The 26,134-nt window shown below is 42.0% G+C and overlaps 1 long non-coding RNA gene across 3 annotated transcripts in view; it reads left to right on the plus strand.

Annotated features, from left to right (window-relative positions):
* Positions 1 to 26,134, plus strand: part of LOC103691860 (uncharacterized) — a 105,132-nt gene that overhangs the window by 41,924 nt on the left and 37,074 nt on the right. The window contains exons 4-5 of one of the 3 annotated variants that reach the window (XR_010064870.1): positions 2,172 to 2,238; positions 12,412 to 12,556. This is a non-coding gene — a long non-coding RNA (uncharacterized LOC103691860). Of the gene's footprint in view, positions 1 to 1,020; positions 24,963 to 26,134 lie in introns of those variants that run through there. The other 2 variants (XR_010064871.1, XR_010064869.1) reach the window with 2 other exon arrangements.

Genomic DNA, 26,134 nt, shown 5'->3' on the forward strand with positions numbered 1-26,134 from the left:
GGCAAGGTAGGCAAAGGAACAACTGTAAGGAGTGATGACACAATAGTAAGAGACTAGGGAACCTTGTCCCTGTTCCGTTTTATCACAGTTATAAGGTGACTCTGGGGAATTATTAACTGATGCAGTGGAAGAGGACCTCCTTTGAAAGAATCGTTGCAGTCAGTCTCTGTGATATGGCTTGGAAGAAAAATGGCCAGTGGAGATGAATCTACAACGATGGCTGTGCCTCAGTGAAACTGGGAAGTATGAATAGAACCAATCCTAAGTGCCCTGGGTGGTGACAAAAAGCATCAAACACTCATATGGTTTCTGATTTTCTGGTGTGAAAAGTTGTGGGTTTTTTTTTTTTATTTAGACTTTATAGAGGTGTTGAAGATTAGAAGTGATTACATAGGTGTTCTTCCTGTGGCAATCCTGCCTGTCAACTGTTTAACTGAGATGGATTTACGAGCCTCTTTATTAAGTAAAGAAAAATTCCCTCCTGTCGTTTAAACACATGTCTTCATTGCCCTTTTGAGTTACATGGTCTGGTGTGTGCCCTTACAGGATAGCCTTCTAGACACTGGGCGAGAACTATCAAATGTGTAGGGAGTATCTTCTCACAGGTTGTAAGAAGAGCTGGGGTTTCTCATTGCTTCCTGGTGCTTCGTAAAGCTCTTGTTGGAGGCTCTAAACTCATCATAGAGCTTTCTATCAACAGGGAAACCATCGTTTCAGGTAGAGATGGGGCTCTGCTGGCTCCATTGGTGACTCTCTTAGATTACATGGCAAAGTTCTTAAGAACAATGAACAAACAAATCAACAAACCAGCCAACCCACCGACCCACCCAACTTCTCTTGGGATTCTTCTAAGCATGACAAAACAAAAGCAAATCCTAATGCTTCCCCATGGTCTCCAACTGGTTATTTTCCATCCATTTTTTTTCCAGATGATGTCAAGGTAGAAGTGTGGGTTTAGGTACAATTTGGAGACACCAGGATGCCTGAATCACTGTGTCCTTGGGCTTCTTGTTGGCACAGGGTTTGTGTAAGGAGATAATGAACACGTGATGAATAAATCGAGGAGAAGAAGTATGGATCTGCAAGTGAGCTGCCATGGTGGCAGTTTCCCAGCACCTGGACAGACTGTTTGTGGCAGAGCTGCCCACTTACAGCAGGGTTCCCTGCACTGGGCCAGGTGATTTCCCAGCTCGGCCTCTCTCTAGCTTCTTGACACTGTGTAAGTGTTATCAGATGCACAAACGTTGGTTTTCTCATCTGTTCAGGAGGGAAATCATGTCTGTGTTGTAGGATTGTTGCAAAGGACAAGTGACACAATATATCTGAACGTCTTGTGCAGTGAGGACAGCACATCAGCACCTTCATTCTCTTCCTTTAAGCCTGTCTCAATGCCATCGTTGTCTAAAGCAGCCAGCATAATGCAGCCTCTGTACAGGTCTGCACGAAAAGAAAGAAAACCATTGGGAGTATTAACTCTGTGGAAGAAGGCAAAAGGATACATAAGACCCCAGGTTTAATCCCTAATAGCCAACACACACTCACACAGACACACACACACACACACACACACATACACACATACATACACACGAGAGGGAGGATTGAAGGAAGGCGGAAGGGAGAAAGAAAGATTAAGAGGTAAAGGGAGGAAGAGAAGCCAGTGCTTATGATGGTTTATACCCATTGTCAAGTTCACTAAACATGGAACCACTTAGGAGATGCACTTCTGAAGATGTCTGGCAATATGTTATCAGAAAGACCTAACTGAGGAAAATAATACACCTTGAGTCTGGGTGACTTTATCCCAGGGGCTGGTGGTTTAGATGGAGTGAGAAGAGAAGGTGGAGGAAGCATGAGCAGTAACGTCTCAGTACCCTCTGACTCTGGATGCAGTATGACCTGGAGTCCCTGCTGCTGTAGCTCAGGTGACTCTTGCCTCCACATCGCCCCTGCCGTGATGAACATCAAACCACAGGGATGAACCACAATGAGCCATTATCATGTATGAAGTCAGCAATAAGGAAGGCAACTAATACAATCATTTACATTTATAAACCTATATATGCATCTACATGTAATTATATATCTATAACCCTATCTGCATAGATACATTATATGTATGTGTGTTACTTATTAACAGCATAGTCCAAAGTTGAGTTCTTCCGTTTCAGACCCAGAAGACACTAATAGCCTTACAGTGCTGAAGAGCATCTGAAGAAGACTCATTAGATGTGCTGGGTAAGTCAAGAAGGCTAATGTGGGACTTCAGTCATCCAAGCATAATGCCACTTTGTTAGAGTTGGTTCTTTGCAGTTTGGTGTGGGGTGTACTATTTATGCTCCGGAATCACCTAGGATCATATTTTGTCTTTGTCACTTACTAGGTATGCAACATTGAACAAATTTCTAAGAATCTTTTGTCTTCAGTTCGATGATATGGGAAATGAATAAAAGTGCTTATGCTATGGGGCTGGTGAAGGAATTAAGGAAGGCTGTGCATATAAAAGGCTTAGTGTCAGCCAGCACATAGGAAGCAGTCAGTTGTGCTGTAGAAGGATGACTACCATTACCACTTAGGAGGAGGATAACCCAGGCTCAATGGAGCAGTGCTCTTAGCCATGTGATTTTTTTTAAGCCAGCTACTGGAGTTTTCTGTGCTTCTGTCTCTAACAGAAATGATTCTTAGAGATGCCTGGCCTGTTCATTTCATAAATTGTAAACTCACAGAGAATACTAATAAGGGAGGCTCTTTTAGAACAAGATAAAGTGGGTCACAGATGCAAGCGATGGATATTAAGTGAAGGGCTTGTGTACAGGTTGTGTTGCTGAACTCTTTGGGCTTTCAGCTTCAAAAGTGTAAATGAAAATGTATTGCCCCCACCGCCACCACCAAAAAGCTTCCTCTTCCCTTCCCTGTTACATTAGAACCACCTATGGTCTTCAGAGGTGGTGCCAGGTCACCTAGAAGAGGTGTTTATTATTCCCACTTCGGATATCTCAAGCTCTGACTTGCTAAGTCCCCTCTCCACACACATTAGCACTTTGCAGCTTTCTGTTACAGTCAGAGGTCCTGCCATTCTCCAAGGCTCCTGCAGGCTCTGGGGCTTTGGGCTGTTGTTTTGTTTAATTCACTTTCCACTTTTTCTCTTTACTCCATACCCATGTTTCTTTTCCAGGTCCTTGAACACCTACATACAAATTACCATATCAATCCTCAAGGGATTAGATCTTGAGTTTGTATTCCCTCCGTGCTGAAAATCAGTCCCATGATTAATCTCTTTGATTATCATGATGGGCCACACTCTCAATCCATCACTGTCAGCTGTACCGCACCAGAACCACCTCAGCCTCATATTCCCAGTCCCCATCAGCTAATCCACACAATTCCACAGCCTCCTCTTACACACTCTAATGTGGACCTCAGATCAAAGCAAAGCCGTGCTTTGTAATGTCCCTTGTCCATTGCACGGTGTGACTGAGCCCATCCTTCACTTCTAATGCTACTCCACACCAATACTTCTCTATGCAGAGGAATCTGTAGCCTGCATTCCTTTCAAAACCTAGCGTGGACCATTTCCCCAAGATAGGTTCTGATTGCTTGTTTTCCTTGTCCACTACCCTGCCTTCCTTGGCTTTTCAAGCACTCAGCATCTAGCCTGGCATTGCTATTATACAATGACGTTGTCATTATTTCCCAGTGTCTTGTTCTTGTGACTTCATACCATCCCGGCTCCATTCAACTGTAATTTTCTTCAGTTTTATTTATGTCTTATTTTTTTAAGAATAAAAATGCTTACTAAGTACACTGTATTCAATAAGTGGTAGTGGTATAGGAAGACACCACCTATAGTCTCTCAAAAAGTTCTGAATGTACGTGTCTACTGAATGCATTTATGTACAGACTTTTGGGGAGGATTTTTTCATTCTTTTATTGGATATATTCTTTATTTACATTTCAAATGTTATCCCCTTTCTGGATTTCCCCTCTGGAGACCCCCATCCTATCCCCTCCCCCTGCTTCTATGAGGGTGCTCCCCTACCCACCTACCCACTCCCTCCCACCTTCCTGCTCTGACATTCCCCTATACTTGGTGCACAGGACCAAGGGCCTCTCCTCCCATTGAGGCCCAACAAAACCATCCTTTGCTAGGTACGCAGCTAGAGCCATTAGTCGCTCCATGTGTATATTCAGCTTTCAAGTTTTGATGCTACATTTGCTGTAATACTCTAAAACTGTTTTAGTTATTGAATTCCAAAGTAATCTTGACCCATACAACATTAAAGTTTTAGAAAGATGGCCAGTTTTCTACTTCCTGTTGTACTTAGTCAAACTCATACTAGAAAAATCATCAGTTAAATTATAAAAACTGTGTTATTTCCAGCTTCTGGCTATTATAAATAAGGCTGCTATGAACATAGTGGAACATGTGTCCTTGTTATATGTTGGTGCATCTTTTGGGTGTATGCCCAGGAGAGGTATAGCTGGGCCCTCAGGGAGTGCTATGTCCAATTTTCTGAGGAACCTCCAGACTGATTTCCAGAATGGTTGTACCACTCTGCAATCCCACCAACAATGGAAGAGTATTCCTCTTACTCCACATCCTCGCCAGCATCTGCTGTCACTTGAGTTTTTGATCTTAGCTATTCTGGCTGGTGTGAGGTAGAATCTCAGGGTTGTTTTGATATGCATCTCCCTGATGACTAAAGATGTTAGAGCAGTAGCCAGCACATCAGTCTCATACTTATGTCTTATTAATATTAGAAATTCACAGAGAATCTGGGCCAGGGTCCGTCAGCAATGGGAAGGTAATATATGGAACCAATGTTACAAAAGGTAAGGAGAAACAGTTGGATACTGAGGTCCCATGGTTCCCCTTTCTTCTGGGACTTATTTGTCCCATTCACTACACATTCTGATGTTCCTTCCTGATAAGAAGATAGAGAACAGACTGAGGCTAGTGTGAACTGAGGTTACTCACTTACCTGAGACTGTGAAGCAGTCAAAGGTCCAGGGCAATGCCGAGCTGACAGGTGAGCATTAGCTGAGTCCTCAGGACTGGAGAGCTTAGTGTTGGAGATAGAAAGCCACACCTGGGTCCTTCTGCCTGTTCCTGGAGTTAAGGTGGATAAGTGGTAAAGAAAGGGCAGATACCTGGGTACCTCCATTGCTTTCTACACCGTCGCTGAGCAGAAAAGCAAAGGTGGAAGAACCTTCATGAATTGATTAAATACCATTGAACTTTGATGTTTGTAGTCTCTATGCATTCAGGGTATTTATGTATTCATAAGACTTAAATATTCATATTCATTCTTTTAGCCCAAGCTCTTCGTAGGTATCATTAGTAATATGCTGACATACTCCTAGCTTGCCCTCCAGACGCCTATCTGTTTTAGTTGTTTTTCCTGCTACTGTGGTAAAATGCTTTGAAAGCAAAACAGAAAAGGATAAAGGGCTTATCTGGCACATGGTTTATGGATTCAGTGTCACGAGAGGAAGTCTAGGCAGCAGGAGCTTGAGGTCATTGTCACATTGCAGCCACACTCAAAGAAGAGGAGATGGACGGATGCTTAGCTCCTTTCCCCTTTACTCTTAGTTCAGGACCCCAGCCCGTGGAATGGTCCTCTCCGTTTTCAATAACAAGCATGCCCATTGGCTCGTCTTCAGGGTGATTCTAGATTCCAACAAGCTGCCAACATGAAGCACCGTAGCATATGTCTCCACCTCTGTTCTCTGTCCACATTGCCACCCATTTCACAGGAAAGAAAACCAAAGTTCCTAAGACTCAGTGGCTTCACAAACACAACGGAAGGTCTTCAAAACAGAGCCCTTCTGGGTATATATTTAAATGTAGTGAATTTGCTGGACGGGTAAAGAAAAGAGAGGTGAGGCTTCCATGGAAACTTGCCACATGAGTCTGGGAGTCTCCAACATGGTGCGTGGCCGGTCACTGTGGCAGGACTAGCATGTCATCTTAGTGCTTTCTGATATGAAGCTCCTTACTGTAGGTTGACTGAAGGAATCCAATTGAAGGTTCAGCCCGTTTGTCAGCCTTTCTCCCACTACTGGGTTTCATTTTCTGAGGGAGGGTAGCTGCTGAGAGCTACTTCCTCTCCCATTGTTTGTGGCTCTGATACAAAGTTAGCATTAATCTGCCTGTGACACTCTGATGAGAGTGCTTTGGAAGTCACTCCAAAGTCACTGAGGCTAAAAGGGATGTGGCTGTTAAGACAGAAATGCATTTCGGTTAATACCTCGGCTGCACCGAAGCTAAGCCAGTGCCAGCCCTAATTCCTAAAGGAAAACAAATCCACAATAATCCATAGTCTAATTCTGTGCAGACTGGCACAACACCAGATCATATCGGCTGAGAGTCCTCTTTCCTTCACACCCAGCTCAGACCGAGCCCTCACGGGGCTGAATTTGAGGTCAGGAAGATGAACACAGATGTATGTGACACCAGACAGCATGGACGCTTTCCTGAGGAGTTTAGCTGAAATAATAGCATTCCCTCCGAGGAAACGAGCCCATGCTTTGTCAATGGAAAATCAACTTCAGGGAGCTGCAAGCTACAAAATCACTTTGCAGGCTGCAAGGAAGGCTTTCTTGGGCTAAAGGTGGTTTTGTCTCTGTTTCCTTTTGTTCAGTATTGATCTTATTTTACCTCTGGCTGCTGAGAAAGCATCCAGGTTTTTACTCACTTACGCTAAGATGAGGATGTCAGAGGACCTTTCCTTCCTAGAAATAGCCACATGTGCCTGTCAGAGTTTGATTGGATTGAAAGTGATGGACAAGGAGGGAAGCACACAAGGCTGATATTGGTTTAGGGCAAGGGCAGATAAAGGATGGCCCAAAGACCAAATTTGACTCTGCGTTTTTTTCTTTTGTAGATCATAGGCTAAAAATTATTTTTAAGAAAAGGAAAAGTAGTATGTGTGGTGGTGGTGGTGGTAGCTGGGGGGAGCTGTAGGTTCCAGTCTGGTTTTATCACATTTATTTTTATTTAGTATTTTATTTGTTAATCACATTTATTTATTTATTTTAATGAGAGAGGAAAAAAGGAGAAAGAGAGAGAGAGAGAGAGAGAGAGAGAGAGAGAGAGAAAGAAAATTCAGAAAATTCATGCGATTCGGCTCACATACTGATACTGAATGGCTTTTATTTCATATTTATTTGGTTGAGCACTTTTGCTATGTTGCAAGTGTAAAGGTCAAAGATAACTTGTGAGAATCAGTTCTCACCTTCTGCTATATAGTCCTAGGGACTGAACTTGGGCTGTCAGGCTTAATAATAGCAAGTGCCTTTACCCAGCCCCCTAAAGTCATTCATTAATAAGCATGAGTCCATTCATCCACATGAAGCCTTTGTCACCTAAGCATCTTCCTTTGGGATCCACCTCCTAGCATTCCTACAATGGGGCAAAGTTTCTAACATACATTTTTTTTAAAATTTTATTTTAAATTTTTTTAAATGTATTTTAAAATTTATATACACATGTGTCCCAGCTTTTCTGTATGGGTGTCACATGCATGTGGTACCCATGGAGTCCAGAAGAAGGCATCAGATCCTGTGGAGACAGAAACATAAGTGGCTGTGAGCTGTCTGAGGTGTGTGCTAGGAACTGAACCTACAAGAGAAGCAAATGCTCTTAATGCCTGAGCCACTTTCTTGATCTCCCAAAACACACTTTGAGGGACCCTTTAAACCACAGCACAGTCCTTTGCCCTTTAAAGTACTTGTTCCCGTGACAAGCAGGGAAGACATCAGCTCATGAAGAAAAAGGAGGAAAGTCCTTTAGGAACAATGTCTCTGAATGAACAAAGCTTTGTCATCTCTCAGGAGGACGTCACAGGGTTAGGAGTCCTTACATGTTTTCCAGAGCACATCTAAGATCTTCCCCTCAACACTTGGCTAGAGGCCAAGACAGATTCCTACAGCCAAGGCTGCCAGCGTGTGCAATGGCTCCTAAATAACCTGGCTAACCCTGCACATGCTGGCTTACAGGGATAATTCTAGTTGGTTGCCTCCAAATCTCCAGGAAGAGTAAAACATTTCTTTGAGTTATCTTCTGGCCTAAAGTAGCTTCTCCCCCATTTGTTTACATATCCATTAAGCTCTTTGCTCCACATACTTATGAGGTGCCAGACCCAGTGACATTATCTCCTCTGTGCCAGACAAACAAAATGAAAAACAACCACGGTCCCTACTTCTGAGGAAGCTCACAGGTTAGCGGTAGAGAAATGAGGAGTAGTTGGAAGATATTCCCAACCTAGGACACATGTTTAATAAAGGCAGAAATAAGATGCCTGTGTGAGCTTAGAGAACATTCGAGCTGTGGTACAACAGTCGGAGACGATATTTTGCTACACACCAAGTCATGTTATTGACAATTCCCTAGAATTTTGGAGAAAAGCAAGAGGGCACCACATCAAAAGACAGCACTGGCTTTTGTTTTCCAGAGATCACAAGCCCTATCTCCTTGTGTCCCTTTGTGATGGCTGCCACAACAAAGGAGCACAGACTAGGAAGCAAAACAGGGATCTTGTTTTCTCACAGTTCTGGAAGCTAGACATCCAAGATCAAGAGGTCAACAGTCTTGATTTCCTGTAGGACTTCCCGGCCTGCTGGTGATCCTCTTTGTACTTCTATCCCAGAGCCTTCCCTCTGTGTGTCTGCATCCACATGCCCTCTGCTTACCACATTGACCGTATGAGAGCAGGGTCTACCCTGAAGACTCAATCTAACTTTGCTACCATTTTACAGATCTGATCTCTGGGCCTGAGGTGGAACTCAGTAGAGTGCAGCACACAGCAGGCTTGAGGAATCCTTATGGATTTGTGAGCATTGTTCTCCCTCTCTCTCTTTCTCTCTATTTATCTAGCTCTAGCTACCTAGCACCTGTGAGCTTGGCTGTTTCAGCCTGTCTTCACTCTCTCCCTTTCCTACCCGGTGTGGAACTTCCAGGGTACTTAGAGGTGCGCTTCCTGCACAGCATCATCTCTAGAAAAAGCCAAGTGTGCTGTGCTTCCTTATGTGTTCTATACCAACACGGAGAGCCAGATAACCTAGGTCAGGCTTTTAGGAAATCATCAAAGCACATTAAAAGATACTTTAACGGCAACTCAAGAATTGAATACAAAATGAACACTTGTCAAAGGTTTTATTTAACTCATTAATAAACAAAATGAACAAGTAAGATTCTACAGTTACCTCAAAGGAGAATGCAACAGAGAAATATGCAGGTGCATCCTGAAAGCCAAACTAAACTGAACTTGCTTAACAGATGCAAAGTTGGTCAAGAGCTACATATAGCGATTCCTAGCATCCCGCCGATTGCCCATTGCATTGCTATTGTAAGAATCATTTGCTCACCACCAGGATTGTGGGGGAGGGAGGAGACTTTACTAACAAAGCCCAGGCTAGCCTTGAGTTGTGACTCTCCTTCCTCAGGCTCCCATGCCAGGAATGCATCACCCTGTTAGCTTTTATTATAAAGTTTCCATACTTGGTGCTAATTAGTAATTTCCAGTAAATGTGAAAAGATAAGAACATGTTTTGATAACTAAACTAATGAGATAAACTAAAACAACTTTAGTAAGTTGAATATTGGCAGTGCTGGGAAACTAGCTTCTGCACCGGGGGATGACATTGTCATACAGTGTAGCTTTGAATTGATCAAGGTTTCCTGTCTTTCTCCTAGTCATTTTATTCCTGGGTCCCAGGGAAAGAGTGGTGTAGGTGCCCCCCTTAAAGCTGAGCCCACCTCTTAAACTGCAATTCCGTAAAACACAAATGCACAATGTCTGTGTATTCCTGCTTGCAGAATGCTATGCAAGAAGAGAGACTTCTCTTCTACCACACTGCTTTGATCAGCAGCCCAGGGCATGGGGCGGCGGTGTCCAGAGAGTGGTAAATGCAATGTCATCAATACTTGTTGAGACCGTGAATTGAACAGACTGTAGCAGACTTAAGGGTTGTAAAATGGTACCAGTAGCAAAGTTTATGTCTCTGCTCTCCCTTTTTGTAGTCTTATTTTCAGATTTGAAACATTTCTTATTTATTTTATTTTTTTCTCTTTTCTACTGAACTCTCATTCAGCAGACCAACCTGGGGCTACCAGGAAGGAAGGAGGTTCAGCTGTCTGTCTTCGCCTTTTGGCCTGGGCAGGAAGTGATGTTTGTCAACCTTCCTTCTTCCTTCAGCAGTGTAGAAGCTGTAGTAGATAGCTCTGCCAGAGTACGACAATTAGGATCTGTAAAATACAGGGCTCACTGCATTTTTTTGCATTATCAAATGTTTTTTATGGCAAAGGACTATAAATCTACTTGTGATTCTTATGTAAAAGTAAAATGAAAATAATTGCACAAAAAGTGTATAAAACTAGTTGGCATTATAGATAAAATACAATATAAGTGGCTGGAGACGTAGCACAGTGATAGAGCATGTTATAGATGAGACCCCAGTCTTAATTTCTGACACTATGTGGTGGTTTGAATATGCTTGGCTCAAGGTATGACACTATTAGGAGGTGTGGCCTTGTTGAAGTAGGTGTGGCCTTGTTGGAAGAAGTGTATCACTTTTGGGGTGGGCTTAGAGCTTCCTCCTAGCTATCTATGGATGTCATCTCCTCTTGACAGCCTTCCAATCAAGATGTAGAATTCTTAGCTCCTCCAGCACCATGTCTGCCAGGACACTGCCATGCTTCCTGCCATTATGATAATGGAATGAATCTCTGAACCTGTAAGCCAGCCCCAATTAGGTGTTGCCTTGGTCATGGTGTCTCTTCTCAGCACTGGAAACCCTAACTAAGACACACTGCAATAAAAAAAATGGCAATTAAATAAGATAAGCATAATTTCTATAAGCAAAGCAACTGCTTCTTAAGCTTAGCCCTACTAATAAGTAGTCTGCTGTATAATTCCAAACTGAGATAATTTATTTGTGTGTGCATGTGCATGCACTTGTGTGTGTGTGTGCGTGTGTGTGTGAGAGAGAGAGAGGGACAGAGAGAGACAAAGAGAGAATATATTAATGAGGATATGCACATTATTTGGGTGTGTATGAGTGAATGTATATTTACATGTGTGCACATACATGTGAAGATAGAAAGAGAGCCTCAGGGGATATCTATTTGTTTTCTGAGGCGGTGTCTTTCACTGGCCTGAAAGCTGACAAAAAGGCTAGACTGTCCAGCCAGCAAGCACAGGGATTCAGTCTCTACCTCTGAACTGCTGGGATCTTAAGTGTATATCACCTTCTCTGACCTTTTAAGACAAAGCAAGCAAACAGAGGTTTAGGGGATTGAACTCATGTTCTTGTGCTTACAAAGCAAACACAAACAACTGAGTTGTCTCCCTTGCCCTTTAAGTGGGTTTATTTTAAAATAAAAACAGTAGAGCAGGGACTGCATGTTCCCATCAGTGGACATTATGAAATAATGTATATTTAATAACTGTGTAAATAATAACTGTTACACCTTTTGAGAAGAATAAGGAGAAATCAAATACCTCACTGTGTAACCTGAACTCTGGTCCCTCCGTCCCCTCCCTGTATGGAGGTGGGATGCAAGCCTCTGGTGTTGTGAGACACATCCTTTTGGTTAGTAGACAATGCACCATGGATGTGCACATCGTGCATTAGGTATATGCTTCTCTAATTTTCTCCTATAATCAAATCGTTACTAGAACCTTGTCACCGCACTCTCTGATGGCACTTGCCCTCTACAGGCTTTTAATATAAACACACAGACAACATTGGGTACTGGTGTTGAGTGAGGCAATCATAAGGAGAAGTTTTGCAACCTGGAATGCATTTGGTTTGCATTATGCACACGCTGCCTCTTGTATCAGGGCACTTGGCAGTCATTCTGCTTAACCCACATGCACTATGTGCACACTCCTCTCCTACCAACCTCGGAACCCTCTTGAACCACCACCTGCATGGGGCTCCATGTTCCCCATCTCAGAATTGTATAGATTTCTCCTCCTCAAGTAACAATCAAATTTAGGCAGTTTCTCTTCAAGTGTATTGGCAACATATATAGTGTGAAGAACAGAAAGCCTGGTCTGGACTGAACTGGTTTTAAATACAGGCTAAGTAAGGCAAACCGTGTATCCTCTTAAGTGAATTTTCAAGGAAAAACCCCTGTTTACCATTTTATGCCTATGCATAATTGGACATACATATGATTGAAATCAGATAGATGCATTATGGGAAAAAACATGTGAAGTAGGAAAATGAGTATATTGATCTAATCTATAAATCAAAATAGAGAACGTCATCTTCGCACTCTTTAGCATCCATATAAGGAAGCCCTAAACAGTATCCAGGCCTTTGAACACCTTCAGTTACATGCTTATTATCAATTTTGGTAGTGTACTCTTCTATAATCTGCCATTATTTTTAATTCTTCAGTTAAGAGGGCCCGACCCTGGAAACACTGGACCTGAACTCTGACTTACCATCACAATGCTAAGTGGCAACTTAATTAAAAGTTGTTCATGGTTATGAGTCATGTTAAATCTACTGCTAAGGATGAAGTGACCCCACAATAATGAAGGTAATCATTAAAAGAAATTATTGATGCCTAGAGGTACATCTTTAAGCCTGAACCCAATTATGAGAAAGTATGCTTTATAGAGAGAAGAGGGGAAGGATAGAGAAGGGGCTATGGGAGAACAGAGAGAAGGAGACAGGTGTCTCTGAATAGTGGGGATCTTTAGTTGGGAATCAAGTAGCAATAAATGTGTCTCTGTGACAGTTCAGTGCTGAACCTTCCATTTTCTTTTAAGACCTCAGTCTTACTCATATTTGACTCTTGAACTGTGAGTAGATTGTTCAGTCAAATGGTTCCTTTCCTGAGTTGTTGAGATTACTTGTTACAGGTTCCCATGTCTCTCCTGACTCTGAGAAGCCCTTGACCTGGGCTTGGGATGTTCAAAGTCAGCAGCGTTTGTTTGCTGGGAGTGGGACATACTATGTGCTTGACTGGGTACGGGGACAGAAAGGCCTGTCCTTTCGTTGTTCCATCAGAATTCACATCTGTCAGCCTCTGAGGCATCACACTCACACCATCTGCTTGACTGGTGTTTAATGTGTGTGGGGTGGGTGGGAGCTGGAGTGAGAGAGACAGAGAGGGTAAGCTGGAAGACCTTGTGACCTCCTGGGACTCTGAGAAGCATCCAGCTTCAACTGGCCAGATCATCATCCACAACAGAAACGTTCTGCCCTTGGTTTAGACACAGATATAGATGAACGGCAAACTGTGGGCTACTAGAGCAAAGCTAGTTTTCTTGCTCTTGAAATTCGGTGACAGAAATTTAAATTGGGTTTTTTTTATTTTAAACTTTATTATTAAAAAAAAGTTTAAATGAGGAAATATCACATATTGAAGTTAACCATAGGCAGAAACTATACAATTGTGCAGTTGTATTGCCATTTAAAACAGAAGGTGTGGACCTTCACGCTGGACACTTTTGTTTTAATATATTTTTATTTTTTGAAATTAAAATATACTTACATTTTTAATCATTCTTTCCCCCTCTTCAATCCACTTGCTCGCTCTCTCTCTCTCTCTCTCTCTCTCTCTCTCTCTCTCTCTCTCTTTCAAATTCATGACCTCTTCTTTAATTGTTTACAGATATATACACACACATGCATATACAATCCTGTTCATTCCAGGTGATTTTGCTTGTATGTGTATGAGTTCAGGGCTGACCACTTGATATTGGATAACTGATTGGCGGGCTCTTTCCCGGGGAAGAGCATTTCTTCCCCCTTTCAACATTCTTTAGTTGCCTGTAGTTGTTCTTTGACGAGGGTTGAGGCATCTTCTCATTGGATGTCAGCATATCTACAGATGTTACCCTTGTTCGGGTCTTGTTCAGGTAGCCATGTTGATTGAGGGATTATCTCAGAGAGATTGCATGAGTCAGAGGAACAGGAAGTTTGCTATCATACTGTGTCTCCTAGGGAATCTCACATTGGATTTAATGTCTATAAAATATATTTTTATGCAATTACTCATTTCCCAAACAAAAAAGTCTACTACAGAGTTAAAAACAATTAGCTTTATATTCTCTTTCATAACTTTTGCTCGTTGCCTGCATTTGGCCTTTCCTCATGCCCTACTATTTAGTTTTTCTTGTTCTCCTTTTACATGAACATAATTAATATATAACACTGTTGTATATACAGTTGTGGTGAATATAAAGAAAACAGTTGAGAAATTATATGTGTATATCTTTGTAATGTGTTGATCATTCACAAAAGAACTATATTTCCAGTGTTCAAGCCATAGAGCAAAAGCTCAAGTAAGCTTTGACTCAAACAGCCATTATGACCCATTATTGAGAGGAAGAAAAATACATTTCTACATTGAAAGAGACATCATAATACCCCCCTTGCACAACTGAGTTCTCTTTTTTGTGTGCAGGACTACTACAGAAAATAACCTGCTTACTAATTTATGCATATGATCCTCCAGTCTGCCGTACACTAGATCGCTGGGGAAATTAAAACATTGTATGATCCGGTCTAAGCCCTGGAGAGTTGAATTTAATTGGCCCAGGAATATAATCCAACTACTCTCATAGTTTGAAATCTTCCTTCTTCCCATCCCAGGTGAATTTAATGTGTAGAAATGTTGAGAGCCACTGATGTGGAAAGAATATGGTATTTTTCTAAACTTGCTGACTACCAGATCTCAGTAATGAATATTCAAAAGAATACCCTAGGTTACAGAGAAAGAGTGTCGGAAGAAAGGAGTTTTTTTTTTTAAGTGTGACTCAGTAAAAGTACCAAAACTATATGGATTGTGTTTTTTTACTCATACTTGGCACTGTCCACTTACCGTCCTTCCCTGGACTGGGCAGCTGTCCTGTGGCAGTGTCCCTGGCTTCTGAATTCTGTGTCAGTGCATGACATCTGAGAATATAGAGTGATAGCAGGAAGTGCCACGTTCCTGAATGTCCCTTTCTGTTCCCAAGGCTTATGTCATATCAAAGGGATGACAAGAGCAAGTTAAGATCAATGTGTTTGAGGAAGGACTGGCTGGAGGGCCGCTGACTCCTTATCATGCCCACTGGGGACTGGGGCAAAGCAGTAAACAGTACAACAGACTATAATACAATCATGTGGTTTAAAAGAAAATGAAATATAAAAACCATAAGCTCTTTTAAAATGGAAATATTTTAGGAGCTCAAGAAAATAATGTAGCTTGTTTTAAGTTTATTTCTTAAAAATTTCACAGGGGTTGATGAAGTACCTCTCATTCACTTTTAGTCAGACAAATCAGAAACCTTTGAATTAACGTAAAGCAAAAGGCCTTGAGGCTTAGACTCCACGATAGAGCCCAGGGTTAGCGTGTGTGTGACCCACCTCAGAATCCAGCACCAGAGAGAAAGGGGAAAGAGTAAATGGAACAATCCTGACCATTGAATATTTGAATATTGTAACACATCTTGGGGGGATTGTGGTTTCTAGAGTTTAGAGAGTGACTTGATTGACAGTAGGTATCACAGCTGGTGCCATGGCAACCGCACTTGATAGAGAAGCTACTGCCTCACAAATAATTTAAAGCTGAAGTATTAGGGTTAAATGTTAATTTTCTTCTGTAGTCTAAGATCCTGTAGGTTTCCAGAGTGCTTATTGATCGCCAATGATGTGCCAAGTCCTGGACTAAATGTTTCACTGCGTTAGCCCACTTAGCCTCCACCATGACACCCAAGGTACTTCCACTTATGATCAGGGCTCATGAGGAATGCTTACCCAAGGTCACAGTGTTGGGAAGTAGTGCAAAGCGCTCATCTCAGAAGTTCCCAGACTTTTCTGGTTCCCTTAATACTTCACCTGTTTTCACAGTTTCCATCTCAGAGATCTCAGACACTTCTGGCTTCCAGTGTTCTTCCAGTGACAGTGATGTTTTTTGAAGTGTACACAGGTCAAAAGAAATAGTTAACAGTTCCACTTGCTAGGGAGTTAGTACTAGACAGCGTTTGGTATCTGGCTTTATAGCATAATAGTATCTTTTGAAAAGGTAACACCCATGAAGGAAACATCACGTTTAAATGGCTACCGTTACTGATGGGAGGTGGTGGGTGTACCCGTTGAGCATGCCCAGCTTCTGGCACTTGGAGTCTTGTTAAATGCCACTGTCCTCATTTCCTATCACAGCTGACTTTTGTGTGGCATCTGCTTTTAGCAGAATGAGGTTTCCAAAGCCAGCTTCACAAAGACACAGCATTAGCAAAAGGAATGCACTGACCTAGCATTGAGGCTTTGACTTGCTTTGATCTGGTTGTTCATGAGTTGTCTGACACATGTCAAGCATTGTATATTTTTTCTCAAAAGGGAGGAAAGAAAGAAAGAACGCTTTTAAGAATTTGGGAATGATAGAGCTATATCTGTTTTCCTCCACTGGGCAGAGCCCTTTGACCAGCAGTCAGGTTCTTGTTTGCGTTCGTAGTCTCCTCTAACACATGTGGGACACACTGTATGGAGTTCTGGGTGAAAGGGAAGGTTTGAACTCTTCCCTGACTCTTCTGGCCTCCCAGGGATGGCTTTCTTCCCACAGCTAGTGGATTGCAGATTCCTTCTTTCCCTTTGAAGGCTCAGAATGGCCTTCAAGGACCATGGAACCCAGAGCCCCATTGCCAATTGTTGGTGTCAACAAAGCCAGAGTCACAGAAAATTGCCCTTAAACTGCCTTAAATCCTGGTGCCCACAACTGTCCTGAGAGCAATGGTTTAAATGGTCTCCTACTTGCCGCCAAGGCTGATGAGTAAATGTGTATGAAGAGGAAGGTGAAGAAGAGTTCACAGTCAGAACAAAGAGTAGCCTTAACAGATGCTCGTGTCTTATTTAAATGGAGTTGTGCATTTTTTTTTAACTTCCTGCTTTTCATACGGTGGGCATGAGTGAAAGCAAGCACAGTTAATTCCTCTTTGTAAAAGTACTGCTCATTCCACCTCCCTGCAGCAGTGTTATAGTCCCCACCTGAGCCCTACAGCTGCTCTGTCTACTGGCTTCTTCAGCATCGATGCAGGTGACATCATAAACAAACACATCTATGAAAAACATGTGACATTCTCGCTTAACCATCCCATTCCTACTTATACAGGTATGACCACATACATGAGGATGATGGATACATTAGGATATTAACCTCAGTATTTTTTGCAATAACATAACATTAAAATAACCAACCTGCATATATTTTAAGAATGGACTGTTAGATTATTACATAGAAGATTTTTTTTCAGTAAAGGTGGATAGTAAATATCTTACACTTTTCAATTACACAACCTCTGTTATAATTACTCAACTAAGGCATGGTAGCACAAAAGCATTTGTAGTCAATGTTTTAAAAACTAGAAGAGACTATATTCTAGTAAGAACTTTACTTCCTAAAGTAGATTTTTCTTTTTTTATTTATTTACATTTCAAATGTTGTCCCGTTCCCAGTTTCCCTTCCACAAAACCCCTATCCCCTCCTCCCTTCCCTCTGCTCCTATGAGGGTGCTCCCCCAACCGCCCACCTACTCCTGCTTCATAAGCCTAGCTTTCCCCTATTCTGGGTCATCAAGCCTTCACAGGACCTAGGGGCTCCCCTCCCAGTGATGCTATATAAGGCAATCCTCTCCTACCTATCCAGCTGGAGCCATGGGTACCCCCTGTGTACACTTTGATTGGTAGTTTAGTCCCTGGGAGCACTGGGGGTTCTGGTTGGTTGATAATGTTGTTCTTTCTATGAGGTTGCAAACCCCTTCAGCTTCTACGGTCCTTGTCCTAACTTCCCCATTGGGGTGCCTATGCTCAGTCTAATGTTTGTCTGTGTACACCCCCATGTATATTGGTCTGGCTATGGCAGAGCCTCCCAGGGCACAGCTATACCAGGCTCCTGTCAGTAAACACTTCTTGGCATCAGCAATAGTGTCTGGGTTTAGTGTCAACAAATGGGATGGATTCCTAGGTGGGGGAGTCTCTGAATAGCCTTTGCTTCAATTTCTGCTCCACTCTTTGTCCCTGCATTTCCTTTTGACAGAAGTAATTAGGGATCAATAGTTTTGAGGTGAGTGGGTGGCCCCATCTCTCAACTGGGGGCTGTGTCTACCCACTGGATATGGTCTCTACAGGTTCTAGCTCCCCTTTGTTGGGTATTTTGGTTAAGTCCTCCCTCTTGGGTCCCTGGCACCTGAGACTTTCTAATGGCTACCCCAGTTCCTCTCCCTCACTGCTACACACCTACTTTCAAATTCCTGACCCTCTGTACTTTCCCCCATCTCTTCCCATATCAGAACTGGCCCCCCTTTTCCCTCCTCCTCTCTCCCTCCCAGATCCCTCTCTCCCTCTACTTGCCAGAGATTATTCTCCCCCCCCCCCCGCCACTGAGTAGTACTGTAGCATCCACACTTTGGTGTGATCTTCTCTCTCCTTGTGTTTCCTATGGTCTGTGAGTTGTATCGTGAGTATTCTGAACTTCTTTTTGGCTAATATCCATTTATCAGTTAGTACATATTATGTGTGTTCTTTTGTGTCCGGGTTACCTCACTCAGGATGTTTTCTAGTTCCATCCATTTGCCTGCAAATTTCATGAAATCACTGTGTTTAATAGCAGAGTAGTACTCCATTGTGTAAATGTATCACATTTTCTGTATCCATTCCTCTGTTGAGGGACAATGGGTTGTTTCCAGCTTCTGGTTATTATAAATAAGGCTGCTATGAACATAGTGGAACATGTGTCCTTGTTATATATTGGAGAATCTTTTGGGTATATGCCCAGGAGTGGTATAGCTGGATCCTTAGGTAGAACTATTTCTCATTTTCTGAAGAACCACCAGACTGATTTTCAGATTGGTGTACCATCTTCCAATCCCACCAGGAATGGAAGAGTGTTCCTCTTTCTCCACATCCTTGCCAGCATCTGCAGTCACCTGAGTTTTTGATTTTAGTCATTTTGACTGGTGTGAGGTGGAATCTCAGGTTGTTTTGATTTGCATTTCCCTGATTACTAAGGATGTTGAACATTTCTTAAAGTGCTTCTCGGGTTTTGAGATTCCTCAGTTGAGAATTCTCTGTTTAGCTCTGTACCCCATTTTTTAATAGGATTAATTGGTTCTCTGGAGTCTAACTTCTTGAGTTCTTTGTATATTTTGGAAGTTAGACCTCTATTGGATGTAGGGTTGGTAAAGATCTTTTCCCAATCTGTGAATTGACATTTTGTCCTATTGAGAATGTCCTTTGCCTTATAGAAGCTTTTTAATTTTATGAGGCCCCATTTTTCCATTCGTGATCTTAGAGCATAAGCCATTGATGTTCTGTTCAGGAAATTTTCCCCTGTGCCAATGTGTTCGAGGTTCTTTGCCACTTTCTCTTCCATTAAATTCATCATATCTAGTTTTATTTGGAGGTCCTTCCACTTGGACTTGAGTTTTGTACAAGGAGATAAGAATGGATCAATTTGCATTCTTCTACATGCTGACTACCAGTTGAATCAGCACCATTTGTTGAAAATGCTATCTTTTTCCCACTGGATGGTTTTGTTTCCTATGTTGAAGATCAAGTGACCATAGGTGTGTGGGTTCATTTCTGGGTCTTCAATTCTATTCCATTGATCTACCTATCTGTCTCTTTACCAATATCTTGTGGGTTTTTTTTCCCACTATTATTCTGTAGTATAGCTTGAGGTCAGATATGGTGATTCTTCCAGAAGTTCTTTTATTGTTGAGAATGGTTTTTGATATCCTGGGTCGTTTATCCTAAATAAATCTGAGATTTGATCTTTTCATCTCTGTGAAGAATTGGATTGGAATTTTGATGGGGATTGCATTGAATCTGTAGATTGCTTTAGGTGATGGCCATTTTTACTATATTAATCCTGCTGATCCATGAGCATGGGAGATCTTTCCATCTTCTGAGGTCTTCTTTAATTTCTTTCTTCAGATACTTGAAGTTCTTGACATACAGATCTTTTACTTGATTGGTTACCATCACACCAAGAAATTTCATATTATTTGTGACTATTGTGAAGGGTGTCATTTCCCTAATTTCTTTTTCAGTCCATTTATCATTTGAGTAGATGGAAGCTACTGATTTTGTATCCAGCCACTTTGTTGAAGTTGTTTATCAGCTGTAGGAGTTCTCTCATGGATTTTTTTGGGGGGGTCACTTATGTATACTATCATACCATCTGCAAATAGTGATATCTTGACTTCCTCCTTTCCAATTTGTACCCCTTTGATCTCCTTTAAGAAATCAGCTTTGGGGCTGGTAGAGTGGTAACTGGGAAGTGGGATATCATTGGATGGGAGGGCTGGTTAAGGATGTAACTAGGAAGTGGGATATCATTCGAGGTGTAAATGAATGAAATTACTACTACTACTACTACTACTACTACTACTACTACTACTACTAATAATAATAATAATAATAATAATAATAATAAATCAACTTTGACCATAGTTTGCCAATTTTGATTTATGGATCCTCAAAAAAATTTGTATGTTCAATCTAGGAAATCTCTCTGTGTAATTTTTGTGCACTCGCGTACATCATGTACACCTGAGTATGTGGGTACATCTGGAAGCCATAGGTCAATTTCAGGTGTTTTCTTCAGTAATCCCCCCCTTTTTTGGCCATGCTAAGGATTGAACCTAGGACTTGGCACATGCTACATAACCAACCACTCTAACTGCTGGGCTGTAGACCCAGATCCATGTAATTCTTTGAGACTGTATCTCTCACAGAATGTAGAATTTAATGATTTGGCTAGATTTTGGCCAGGGACTCCAGAGGAACATTTATTTCTGCCTTCCCAAAGCAGGGTCGAATGATGTGCACTGCCAAACTGGTTGTTACATGGTTTCTAGGGACCTGGACTCACACTCTCACACTCCAATGACAAGCACTGATCCAAGTGAGCCATTTTCTTTGCTTGCCAAAATATATATTTAAAGTTAAGACTAAAGAGGAAAAAACATACAAATACTATATAAATACATAGATTACACTGGAAGGATATTCAACAAATTTCAGATGTTGTGTATCTAGGGACAGGAACTGGAAGGCTCAGGACTTTCACTCGTGTTAGAATTTGTATCATGTATACATATAACATACTTAAAAGAAACAACAGCTAGTGAGGTCATCATGCCTTTTATCTCAGCACTTCAGAGTCTGAGGCTGGAGGATTGTTGTGAGTTCCATGCCAACCCCTGCTGCACAGAGAGACCTTGTCTCAAAAAACAAACAAATCATAAAATCCAAGCATTAATAATACGAAAAATTTTTAGGAGGCAAGATCTTGTTACATAGCTTGGGCCGGTCTCAAACTTAAGAGCCTCCTGTTTATGCTCCTGAGTGCTGGAGTTATAGGACTATGGCAGTGTGTATGGAAACCCAGGGGGAAGTACCTTAAAAATCTAGACTGGATCTATTATGTGAATTAGCAATATGCTCCTGGACATATTTCCAAAGGATTCAATATCCCACTACAGAGGCTCTTGCTCAATTGTCCTTATTACTTGTATATTTACAATAGCAGGAAACAAAAAGAGCCTATTTTTCCTTCCATCAAGTGATAAATGGATAATGGAAATGTGCCACATATACATAACGCGATATTTGTGAAAAAATGAAATTTGTGTGTAAGTGTATAGAGCCTAAAATAATAATTCCAAGTATGGTATGACTTGGATTGAGAAAGACAAACACTACATGTTTGCTCTCACCGCATGTTGTAGATGCTAGCTTTGGCTCTTTAGACATATGAGTTTCAATTGGAATAACCAGATAGGCCAGAAAACTAATAAGGGGCCAATACAAGGGAAGGATGACAAAATGTGAGTGGTATAAAGGAGGGACTGGGACAGGAAATAAGGAGGGGCTGAAAGACCAGGGTAGAGGAGGGTTATGAAGAAGGATGATTAACACTAAAGATCTTAGAGAAAGAGATCCTATGAAAGCCTACCCTACTAATGTTTCCTAAAACATACACATACAGATGTAAAAAAAAAAGAAAGAAACGGATGAGCACATATTTGGGGGACCTTTTAATGCCCCTTCTAGAAACCATATATTATCAAATAAAAATAATTCATTTGAAAGAAATGGGTTACCTCTTTGGAGTTGTTTGGCCACCTAGGACCTAAACAACCCCAAGTAGTATAGCTTTTTACCATTGCTCTTCGTTACTGTATAGAACTTGACTGTGAGAATCTACTGCTGAGAAAATCACATATTTGAGTCAAGGAACATGGAGAAATTACACTGATACTGACCTGGAAGCTTCATCCCTACTGGCTAGCTTTAGAAGTGCTAGAAGGTTATACATAGTCTGACCTAGCTACTAACATTGAGAGCTGCAACAGTGACTGGATTAGTAAGATATGCCCTCTGGTATAATGGCATGAATAGTTTGGGAATGAACAACAATTTCCTGATTAAATTTAAGACCTGCTCCCAGGATAGAACTCATGCCCAGTGCTACTAACTGGGTCAAAATTACTTGGCTGTCTAGATCTTAGGAAAAATACTAATACTATTCTGCTAAATCACATAGTGATAAACTCCTCCCTAAGTTCTTATCTTTATCCACCTAGTGTGTCTCTTAACTCTCATCAAAGAAAACTTTATTTTTCACAGTGTATAGAGATTATTAGAGGCCAACAACTGGTCTACCTGCAGAGAACAAAGACTGTGGAGTGCTCAATTCTAAACAGGATGTCTATATCATACATGCCAAAGTCTATAGCATTATAGTGAGTGTGCCCACAAACTCATGGATCCCGTGGGTTTCAAGACACCTCTACATTCCATGTGAGTCAGAAGAAGAATTTAGAGGAATCCCCTTTTCTTTGCTAGAGGACACATGGAGGTATGTGTGGCCCAGCGAGGAGGCATTTTCTTTCTTGAGGGAGAATGGATGGGTAGCAGTGAAGAAAAGGAATCCTTTCCCCTGACTTCCATCTCTCTTGAAGCAGTTACCTGGTCTAAGGCTGAAGAGGCAGAGAAGCCTGAAATTCTCAGAAGCTTGCTTTCCACTGACATTATGGCCCCAGTGTGAGTTGCCATGGCAATTTCAACATATTTGAGATACCTGCTTTTGTGTGTTTAAAACATCTCCAGTGGTTTTATAACTTCATATATACTCTTCTTGAGATTTTATTTCACCCACAGCCCTCCAAGGCTAGAAGTTTCAGTTCCTAATGACACTGACCTGTTCTCAACCATACTAATGTGGAATGCCTTTAGTTAATGACCTATGAGCACTATATGAATGAGATCCTGGGTGCTGAACCGTGATCCTGAAATCTGCCTGTGGAGTCAGAAAAGTAAAAGCACCTTGTGTTGACAGAAGGAAGTGAACAAAGGATGCCCTGTCTTCAGAGAAATAACTTCACCTGATGAGCAGTCTATTATAAAGTCTTTGATTTGGGATGGATCATATGGACTCCAGTTCTGACCCCTTGCTTTGCTGATGAGAAATGCATAGAGAAAATTCATGTGACTTGTTCAAAGCCATACTGCCCTTAAATAATAGGTAGCACAGATTAGAAATACTGATTCGCTTTAAAGACCATTCTTAGAAGATGGGAAAGAGAGCTATATTAGTAAGAGTTCTCTAGAGTAACAGAATTTATAGACTGAATCTCTCTATATGTATAAAAAGAGGGCTTGTTGGAATGACTTACAGGCTGCAGTCTAGTCCAACAATGACTGGCAATGAAGGAAAAGTCCAAAAATCCAGTAGTGGTTCAGTCCACAAGGCTGGATGTCTGAGGTAGTCTTCAGTATGTGCTGGAATCCTGAGGAAGTAGGCCGCAATGCCAGTGAAGGAATGGACTTGCCAGTGAGGCTAGCGTAAGCAGGCAAAGAACAAGAGCTTCCTTCTTCCATGTCTTTATATAGGCTTCCAGCAGAGGGTGTGGCCCAAATTAAAGGTATGTTTTCCTGCCTCAAGATATAAATTAGAAGTGGATCTTCCTACTTCAAATCAAGCAATAACGCCACACAGATATGCCCTCCAGTTTTGGATTCTAGTTAATTCCAGATGTAGTCAAGTTGACAACCAAGAATAGCTATCACACGAACTTTCTTTCATTGCTAAAGAGCTGCATGTCATTGTTTGGTGGCTGGAAAATAGATACATTCTAGGGGGAAAAACATAAATTGTTTCCCCTTCTTAGAACTGTGCTAGGGTTGCATGGAGGGATACTGACAAGGAACCGATTTTTGATGACCACTTTACCTGAAGTATCTAAAATGTCAGATCTTAAAGAGCAGATGAAATGAAGATATAATTCTTTTTCTGTTCAGTCCTTTAAGGGGAGCTGTTCAACAATGGCTTAATACAGAATAGCTACACACGACAGGGCATAATCGTGGTATGCACTCTGGTTTGATCAACCATCAGCTGATCCTGGCCTATTTAGTTAAATCTGTCTACATAACATCCTTAGCTGTACAGTGAGATAACAACTTCCAGAGTCAATGGGTCTGTATAAAAAACTTGGTAGAATAAATGCTCTGCCTAGGTGTCAGCCACGTCATAATAAAGTCTATTATAAACGTAGAAGAAGTAAGGGACGTGAGGTTTTCAGGTGGCCCACCCTGGCCACAGATCTCCCTGTAAGCTTACTGAGCTGGATGATCACAATCCAAGGACTTTTCCTTGTGACATTTACTGGGCCTCCAGTGTTCTAATTCAGTTCCATACCTGCTGCACCTCTTCCTTATACCTTTATTACTACTATGATAATTATTACTTATGTCTTCTCTGTAGTGGTGTGGTGGGAAGAAAAAGCTACTTAGTCCTCTCTCTCTACCCATTCACCTACCCACTCACCCACCCACTCACTCACCCACCCACTCACTCACCCACCCGCCCACCCATCCACTCACCCACCCACCCACCCACTGACTCACCCCTCACTCACCCACACTCACTCACTCCTCACTCACCCCTCACTCACCCACACTCACCCACCCACTCACTCACCCCTCACTCACACACCCACCCCCTTACTGACCCACACTCACTCACTCACCCCTCACTGACCCACACTCACCCCTCACCCACTCACCCACTCACCCACTGTCTCACCCACCCACTCCTTTACTGACCCACACTCACTCACCCATCCACTCACTCATTTACTCACCCACTCACCTACCCACTCACTCACTCACCCCTCACTGACCCACACTCACCCCTCACTCACTGACCCACTTACCCACTCACTCACCCACTCACCCACCCACTCACTCACCCACCCCCTCACTGACCCACACTCACCCCTCACTCACTCACCCACTCACAGTTCTTAGGCTTTAGTATCCTGTTCATGTCATTACACTGGGCTTATCTTCCATTCTTGATCTTTTTTTAAAAAATTTTTTCCATCTTTATTAAATTGGGTATTTCTTATTTACATTTCAAATGTAATTCCCTTTCCCAGTTTCCAGGCCAACATCCCCCGATCCCCTCCCCCTCCCCTTCTATATGGGTGTTCCCCTTCCCATCCTCCGCCCATTACCGCCCTCCCCCCAAGAATCCTGTTCACTGGGGGTCCAGCCTTGGCAGGACAAGGGCTTTCTGTATCCATTCCTCTGTTGAAGGGCATCTGGGTTCTTTCCAGCTTCTGGCTATTATAAATAAGGCTGCGATGAACATAGTGGAGCACGTGTCTTTTTTATAGGTTGGGGCATCTTTTGGGTATATGCCCAAGAGAGGTATAGCTGGATCCTCAGGCAATTCAATGTCCAATTTTCTGAGGAACCTCCACACTGATTTCCAGAGTGGTTGTACCAGTCTGCAACCCCACCAACAATGGAGGAGTGTTCCTCTTTCTCCACATCCTCGCCAGCATCTGCTGTCACCTGAGTTTTTGATCTTAGCCATTCTCACTGGTGTGAGGTGAAATCTCAGGGTTGTTTTGATTTGCATTTCCCTTATGACTAAAGATGTTGAACATTTCTTTAAGTGCTTCTCAGCCATTCGGCATTCCTCAGCTGTGAATTCTTTGTTTAGCTCTGAACCCCATTTTTAATAGGGTTATTTGTTTCCCTGCAGTCTAACTTCTTGAGTTCTTTGTATATTTTGGATATAAGGCCTCTATCTGTTGTAGGATTGGTAAAG

Source organism: Rattus norvegicus, chromosome 3 (assembly GCF_036323735.1).
Source record: "Rattus norvegicus strain BN/NHsdMcwi chromosome 3, GRCr8, whole genome shotgun sequence".
In the NCBI taxonomy this organism is placed as follows: Eukaryota; Metazoa; Chordata; class Mammalia; order Rodentia; family Muridae; genus Rattus; species Rattus norvegicus.